A 6,947-nucleotide genomic window follows, 5' to 3' on the forward strand; every position below is an offset into this window, starting at 1 on the left:
TCAAAACGGAAATTTTAAAATCTCGTTTTTTTTTTGCCTTTTATGGAAATTAGTGAAGGCATCGCATCAAAGGTGCGCACCTCGCTGCCCACCTTGGTGTGCTCCGAGGTGCCCACCACGGTGCGCAACGCCGTGTGCGAACCCGGGAGCGCCCCGATGTGTGCTCCAAGGTGCGGCGTGCACGAAGTCGGACCCCGGTTTGCCCCGGGTGCGCACCTCGCGTGCACCTTGGTGCGCACACCTTGGCTGGGTTGCGCGGCCTGGTGGGCACCATGGTGCGCACCAAGGAGCGCTCCGAAGTGTGCTCCAAGGTGCGGCGTGCACGAAGTCGGAGCCCGGTTTGCCCCGGGTACGCACCTCGCGTGCACCTTCGCCGGGGTGGGCACCTCGGCTGGGTTGCGCGCCCTGGTGCGCACCAAGGAGCGCTCCGAAGTGTGCTCCAAGGTGCGGCGTGCACGAAGTCGGAGCCCGGTTTGCCCCGGGTGCGCACCTTCGCCGCGGTGCGCACCATGGCGTGCACGAAGTCGGAGCCCGGTTTGCCCCGGGTGCGCACCTCGCGTGCACCTTCGGCGGGGTTGCGCGCCCTGGTGGGCACCATGGTGCGCACCAAGGAGCGCTCCGAAGTGTGCTCCAAGGTGCGGCGTGCACGAAGTCGGAGCCCGGTTTGCCCCGGGTGCGCACCTCGCGTGCACCTTCGGCGGGGTTGCGCGCCCTGGTGGGCACCATGGTGCGCACCAAGGAGCGCTCCGAAGTGTGCTCCAAGGTGCGGCGTGCACGAAGTCGGAGCCCGGTTTGCCCCGGGTGCGCACCTCGCGTGCACCTTCGCCGCGGTGGGCACCATGGCGTGCACGAAGTCGGAGCCCGGTTTGCCCCGGGGTGCGCACCTCGCGTGCACCTTCGCCGGGGTGGGCACCTCGGCTGGGTTGCGCGCCCTGGTGCGCACCAAGGAGCGCTCCGAAGTGTGCTCCAAGGTGCGGCGTGCACGAAGTCGGAGCCCGGTTTGCCCCGGGTGCGCACCTCGCGTGCACCTTCGCCAGGGTGGGCACCTCGGTGCGCACACCTTCTCAATGTTTTCTTGCCTTTTCTGGAAATTGGTGAAGGCAGCGCATCAAAGGTGCGCACCTCGGTGTGCTCCGAGGTGCGAACCCGAGAGCGCTCCGAGGTGCCCACGAAGTCGAAAGTCGGGTTAATTGCATTGTTTTCCCCGGGTGCGCTCCGAGGTGCGCAACATCGGCGCGCACCAAGGAGGGCTCCGAAGTGTGCTCCAAGGTGCGCACGATGGCGTGCACCTCTGGTGCGCACGATTCGGAGCTCGGTTTGACCGGGGTGCGCACACCTTGGCTGGGTTGCGCACCTTTTGTGCGCTCCAAGGTGCGCACGAAGTCGGAGCTCGGTTTGCCCCGGGTGCGCACCTTCGCCAGGGTGCGCACCTTGATGCGCACGCCTTGGCTGGGCTGCGCACCTTGGTGGGCGCCATGGTGCGCACCTTTCGTGCGCTCCAAGGTGCGCACGAAGTCGGAGCTCGGTTTGCCCCGGGTGCGCACCTTGGTGGGCGCCATGGTGCACTCCGAGGTGCCCAAGATTGGTGCGCACCAAGGAGCGCTCCGAAGTGCGCTCCAAGGTGCGCGCGAAGTCGAAAGTTGGGTTAATTGTCCGGTTTGCCTCGGGTGCGCACCTTGCGTGCACCTTCGCCAGGGTGGGCGCCTTGGTGCGCACACCTTGGCTGGGCTGCGCACACCTTGGCACCCGCGTTTCCTTCATTTTAAATTTTTTTTTTTTACAATCTCTCAAGTGGGAAATTCTATAATCTCAACTTTTTTTGCCTTTTCAGGAAACTTTTGAATGGAGCGCATCATTGGTGCGCTCCGAAGTGTGCTCCAAAGCTCTCTCCAGCTGCGTGCACCTGCCCCGGCCGCGCACCCGGCCCCGCCCAGCTTCGCTCACCTGTCCCGGGCGTCTGGTGCGGAACCTTAGAGTAAGAAACATCACCGTGCACCTTGGCCAACGTGCGCGACTCGACCGAGCGCGCACTGGCCGAGGTGCACACCGATTTCACCTGGGTGCGCGCGCAGCACCTCGGGCGCACCGGGGTGCGCGCACAACGCCCGGGTTGCACCGTGGCCTGTGTGCTCGGGGCGCCTCGGGTGCGCGCTCGGTGTCGCCCCCGCGCGCGCGGTAGTGCGGGCAGCGCACCCCGGCCCGGCCCGGCCCCGACGAGAACGCAAACGGGCAAAAGGTTTATTCAAATAGCATTGCGACGCCCGGCGAAAAACTAAAAAAGGGTGCAACACCGGGACTTCCCGGGAGGTCACCCATCCCAGTACTACTCCGGCCCAAGCGCGCTTAACTGCGGAGTTCTGATGGGATCCGGTGCACTAACGCTGGTATGATCGCACCCGTTATGAGCTTGTCGCAGTGTGTACTTAGCAAACCGCGACCCACGTGCGAATCCACCCCGGCCACCCACCCCCGTCGAGGTGCACACCCTCCCTCGCGAAGTGCGCCCCGTTCGCCAAGTGTGAGCCCTGCCCGGGTGCGCGCACCTTGCTAGGGCGTCGGGTGTGCACCCGGCCCGGCCTACGTGCGTGCACCTGGAGGGGGCGTCGTGTGCGTGCAGTGTCCCGTCTGCAACGCGGTGCCCACACACCACCTCGGGCGCAACGACCTGCGCTCACATGTGGGCCGAGTGCACCTTGGTGCATGTTCGGGGCGCCTCGGGTGCACGCTCGATCTTGCCCCGGTGCACCAAGGCGCTCGGTTTGCCCCGGGTGCGCACTTGGTGCAAGGTGGGCACCCAAAATAGGGATCAAGCACCAAAACACAAGTTTCGGGATGCAAAATGGGACCCAAGGACCACAAATGCGTTCCAAGACCCATGATGGGTCCACGAGAACAAAAATGTGTTCCGAGACTTAATAAACAAATATTGGGTTTTAGGAGAAGAAACATGCTCTGATGCCCAAAACGAGAATCGACCCCGAAAAGGCCACAGGCCAAAAGTGGGATGCGAGACAAAAAAAAATGGGACCCGAGGACCAAAATTGGGTTCCCAGGTCGAAGACAGGGCAACCGGACAAGAAACGACCTCTAAGGCTCGAAATGAGTCCCGACGACTAAAACTTGACAAGAAGCACCCATCAGGCACCCAACTCGACACCCATGGGATGCCGACCCACCCGGGCTTCCACCTAGCACACCTTGGCACCCACCCACCCTCGCACCCAACCTCGCACCCAACTTAGCACCTTTGAACCCACATTGGCACTCACCCTGACCCTGGCACCTTGGAACCCACATTGGCACTCACCTTGACCCTGGCACCCACCTTTGCACTCACCTTGGGACCCACCCTGGCTCCCACCTCGGCACCCACCCAGACACCCACCTTGGTTCCTTGGCACCCACCTTGGATCCTTGGCACCCACCCCGACACCCACCTTGGCACGCAACTTGGCTACTTGCCACCCACCTTGGCTCCTTGACGCCCACCCCGACAACCACCCCGTGACCTACCCTGGCTAGGGTTGGTGCACACCCACCCTGGTGCCCACCTTGGCACCCACCCTATGACCCACCTTGGCACGCACCTTAGTACCCACCCCGTTACCCACCCTAGGACCCACCCCGTGACCCACCTTGGCCAGGGTGGGTGCCTTGGTGCGCACAACTTGCCTGGGCTGCACACCAGGGCGGGCTCAAGATGGCACCCGCGTTCCGTTTTTTTCACTATCTTTCAAAACGGAAATTTTAAAATCTCATTTTTTTCTTTTTTTTGCCTTTTCTGGAAATTAGTGAAGGCAGCGCATCAAAGGTGCGCAATGCTGGTGCGAACCCGGGAGCGCTCCGATGTGTGCTCCAAGGTGCGGCGTGCACGAAGTCCGAGCCCGGTTTGCCCCGGGTGCGCACCTCGCGTGCACCTTCGCCGGGGTGAGCACCTTGGCTGGGTTGCGCGCCCTGGTGCGTACCAAGGAGCGCTCTGAAGTGTGCTCCAAGGTGCGGCGTGCACGAAGTCGGAGCCCGGTTTGCCCCGGGTGTGCACCTCGGGTGCGCACCTCGCGTGCACCTTCGCTGCGGTGGGCACCTTGGCTGGGTTGCGCGCCTTGGTGGGCACCATGCAGTGCACGAAGTCGGAGCCCGGTTTGCCCCGGGCGCGCACCTCCGCCAGGGTGGGCACCTTGGTGCGCACAACTTGCCTGGGCTGCGCATCAGGAAGGGCTCAAGATGGCACCCGCGTTCCGTTTTTTTCACTATCTTTCAGAACGGAAATTTTAAAATATCGTTTTTTTTTGCCTTTTCTGGAAATTAGTGAAGGCAGCGCATCAAAGGTGCGCAACGCTGGTGCGAACCTGGGAGCGCTCCGATGTGTGCTCCAAGGTGCGGCGTGCACGAAGTCGGAGCCCGGTTTGCCTCGGGTGCGCCCTGGTGGGCACCATGGTGCGCACCAAGGAGCGCTCCGAAGTGTGCTCCAAGGTGCGGCCTGCACGAAGTCGGAGCCCGGTTTGCCCCGGGTGTGCACCTCGGGTGGGCACCTTGGTGCGCATGCCTTGCCTGGGCTGCGCACCAGGGCGGGCTCAAGATGGCACCCGCGTTCCTTTTTTTTCACTATCTTTCAAAACGGAAATTTTAAAATCTCATTTTTTTTTGCCTTTTTCTGGAAATTAGTGAAGGCAGCGCATCAAAGGTGCGCACCTCGCTGCCCACCACGGTGCGCAACGCCGGTGGGCACCCGGGAGTGCTTCGAAGTGTGCTCCAAGGTGCTGCGTGCACGTTGTCGGAGCCCGGTTTGCCCCGGGTGCGCACCTCGCGTGCACCTTCGTCGGGGTGGGCACCTTGGCTTGGTTTGCCCCGGCTGCGCTCCGAAGCGGGGTTATTGGAGCGCCGCCTCTTTTTTTGTCGGAGCGTTTGGTGGGGTTTCTCGCATTGGCTCTTCCGAGGCCCGGTTGCCACCCTGGCGCGCACGAAGTCGGAAGTAGGGTTAATTGCCCGGGTGCGCACCTTTGCCAGGGTGGCACCTTACCTGGGCTGCGCACCAGGGCGGGCTCAAGATGGCACGCGCGTTCCGTTTTTTTCACTATCTTTCAAAACGGAAATTTTAAAATCTCCTTTTTTTTTTGCCTTTTCTGGAAATTAGTGAAGGCAGCGCATCAAAGGTGCGCACCTCGCTGCCCACCTTGGTGTGCTCTGAGGTGCGCACCCGGGAGCGCTACGAAGTGTGCTCCAAGGTGCGGCGTGCACGTTGTCGGAGCCCGGTTTGCCCCGGGTGCGCACCTCGCCTGCACCTTGGCCGGGGTGGGCACCTTGGCTGGGTTTGCCCAGGGTGCGCTCCGAAGCGGGGTTACTGGAGCGCCCCCTCTTTTTTTGTCAGAGAGTTTGGTGGGGTTTCTCGCATTGGCTCTTCCCAGGCCCGGTTGTTGGGTGCGCTCCCACCCTGGCGCGCGCGAAGTTGGAAGTTGGGTTAATTGCCCGGGCGCGCACCTTCGCCAGGGTGGGCACCTTGGTGCGCAAACCTTGGCTGGGCTGCGCACCAGGGCGGGCTCAAGATGGCACCAGCATTCCCTTTTTCTCACTATCTTTCAAAACGGAAATTTTAAAATCTCGTTTTTTTTTTGCCTTTTATGGAAATTAGTGAAGGCATCGCATCAAAGGTGCGCACCTCGCTGCCCACCTTGGTGTGCTCCGAGGTGCCCACCACGGTGCGCAACGCCGGTGCGAACCCGGGAGCGCCCCGATGTGTGCTCCAAGGTGCGGCGTGCACGAAGTCGGACCCCGGTTTGCCCCGGGTGCGCACCTCGCGTGCACCTTGGTGCGCACACCTTGGCTGGGTTGCGCGGCCTGGTGGGCACCATGGTGCGCACCAAGGAGCGCTCCGAAGTGTGCTCCAAGGTGCGGCGTGCACGAAGTCGGAGCCCGGTTTGCCCCGGGTGCGCACCTTCGCCGCGGTGGGCACCATGGCGTGCACGAAGTCGGAGCCCGGTTTGCCCCGGGTGCGCACCTCGCGTGCACCTTCGCCGGGGTGGGCACCTCGGCTGGGTTGCGCGCCCTGGTGCGCACCAAGGAGCGCTCTGAAGTGTGCTCCAAGGTGCGGCGTGCACGAAGTCGGAGCCCGGTTTGCCCCGGGTGTGCACCTCGCGTGCACCTTCGCTGCGGTGGGCACCTTGGCTGGGTTGCGCGCCTTGGTGGGCACCATGCAGTGCACGAAGTCGGAGCCCGGTTTGCCCCGGGCGCGCACCTCCGCCAGGGTGGGCACCTTGGTGCGCACAACTTGCCTGGGCTGCGCACCAGGAAGGGCTCAAGATGGCACCCGCGTTCCGTTTTTTTCACTATCTTTCAGAACGGAAATTTTAAAATATCATTTTTTTTTGCCTTTTCTGGAAATTAGTGAAGGCAGCGCATCAAAGGTGCGCAACGCTGGTGCGAACCTGGGAGCGCTCCGATGTGTGCTCCAAGGTGCGGCGTGCACGAAGTCGGACCCCGGTTTGCCCCGGGTGCGCACCTCGCGTGCACCTTGGTGCGCACACCTTGGCTGGGTTGCGCGCCCTGGTGGGCACCATGGTGCGCACCAAGGAGCGCTCCGAAGTGTGCTCCAAGGTGCGGCGTGCACGAAGTCGGAGCCCGGTTTGCCCCGGGTGCGCACCTCGCGTGCACCTTCGCCGCGGTGGGCACCATGGCGTGCACGAAGTCGGAGCCCGGTTTGCCCCGGGTGCGCACCTCGCGTGCACCTTCGCCGGGGTGGGCACCTTAGTGTGCAGACCTTGGCTGGGTTGCGCGCCCTGGTGGGCACCATGGTGCGCACCAAGGAGCGCTCCGAAGTGTGCTCCAAGGTGCGGCCTGCACGAAGTCGGAGCCCGGTTTGCCCCGGGTGTGCACCTCGGGTGGGCACCTTGGTGCGCATGCCTTGCCTGGGCTGCGCACCAGGGCGGGCTCAAGATGGCACCCGCGTTCCTTTT

General features: G+C 63.2%; 1 non-coding gene across 1 annotated transcript; it reads right to left on the reverse strand.

The window, feature by feature from the left end:
• Positions 1 to 2,279: 2,279 nt before the first annotated feature.
• Positions 2,280 to 2,398, reverse strand: LOC131873078 (5S ribosomal RNA). The gene has a single exon (XR_009371115.1). It is a non-coding gene; the product is annotated as a 5S ribosomal RNA (ribosomal RNA).
• Positions 2,399 to 6,947: the final 4,549 nt, after the last annotated feature.

This window comes from Cryptomeria japonica, unplaced genomic scaffold (genome assembly GCF_030272615.1).
Source record: "Cryptomeria japonica unplaced genomic scaffold, Sugi_1.0 HiC_scaffold_1034, whole genome shotgun sequence".
In the NCBI taxonomy this organism is placed as follows: Eukaryota; Viridiplantae; Streptophyta; class Pinopsida; order Cupressales; family Cupressaceae; genus Cryptomeria; species Cryptomeria japonica.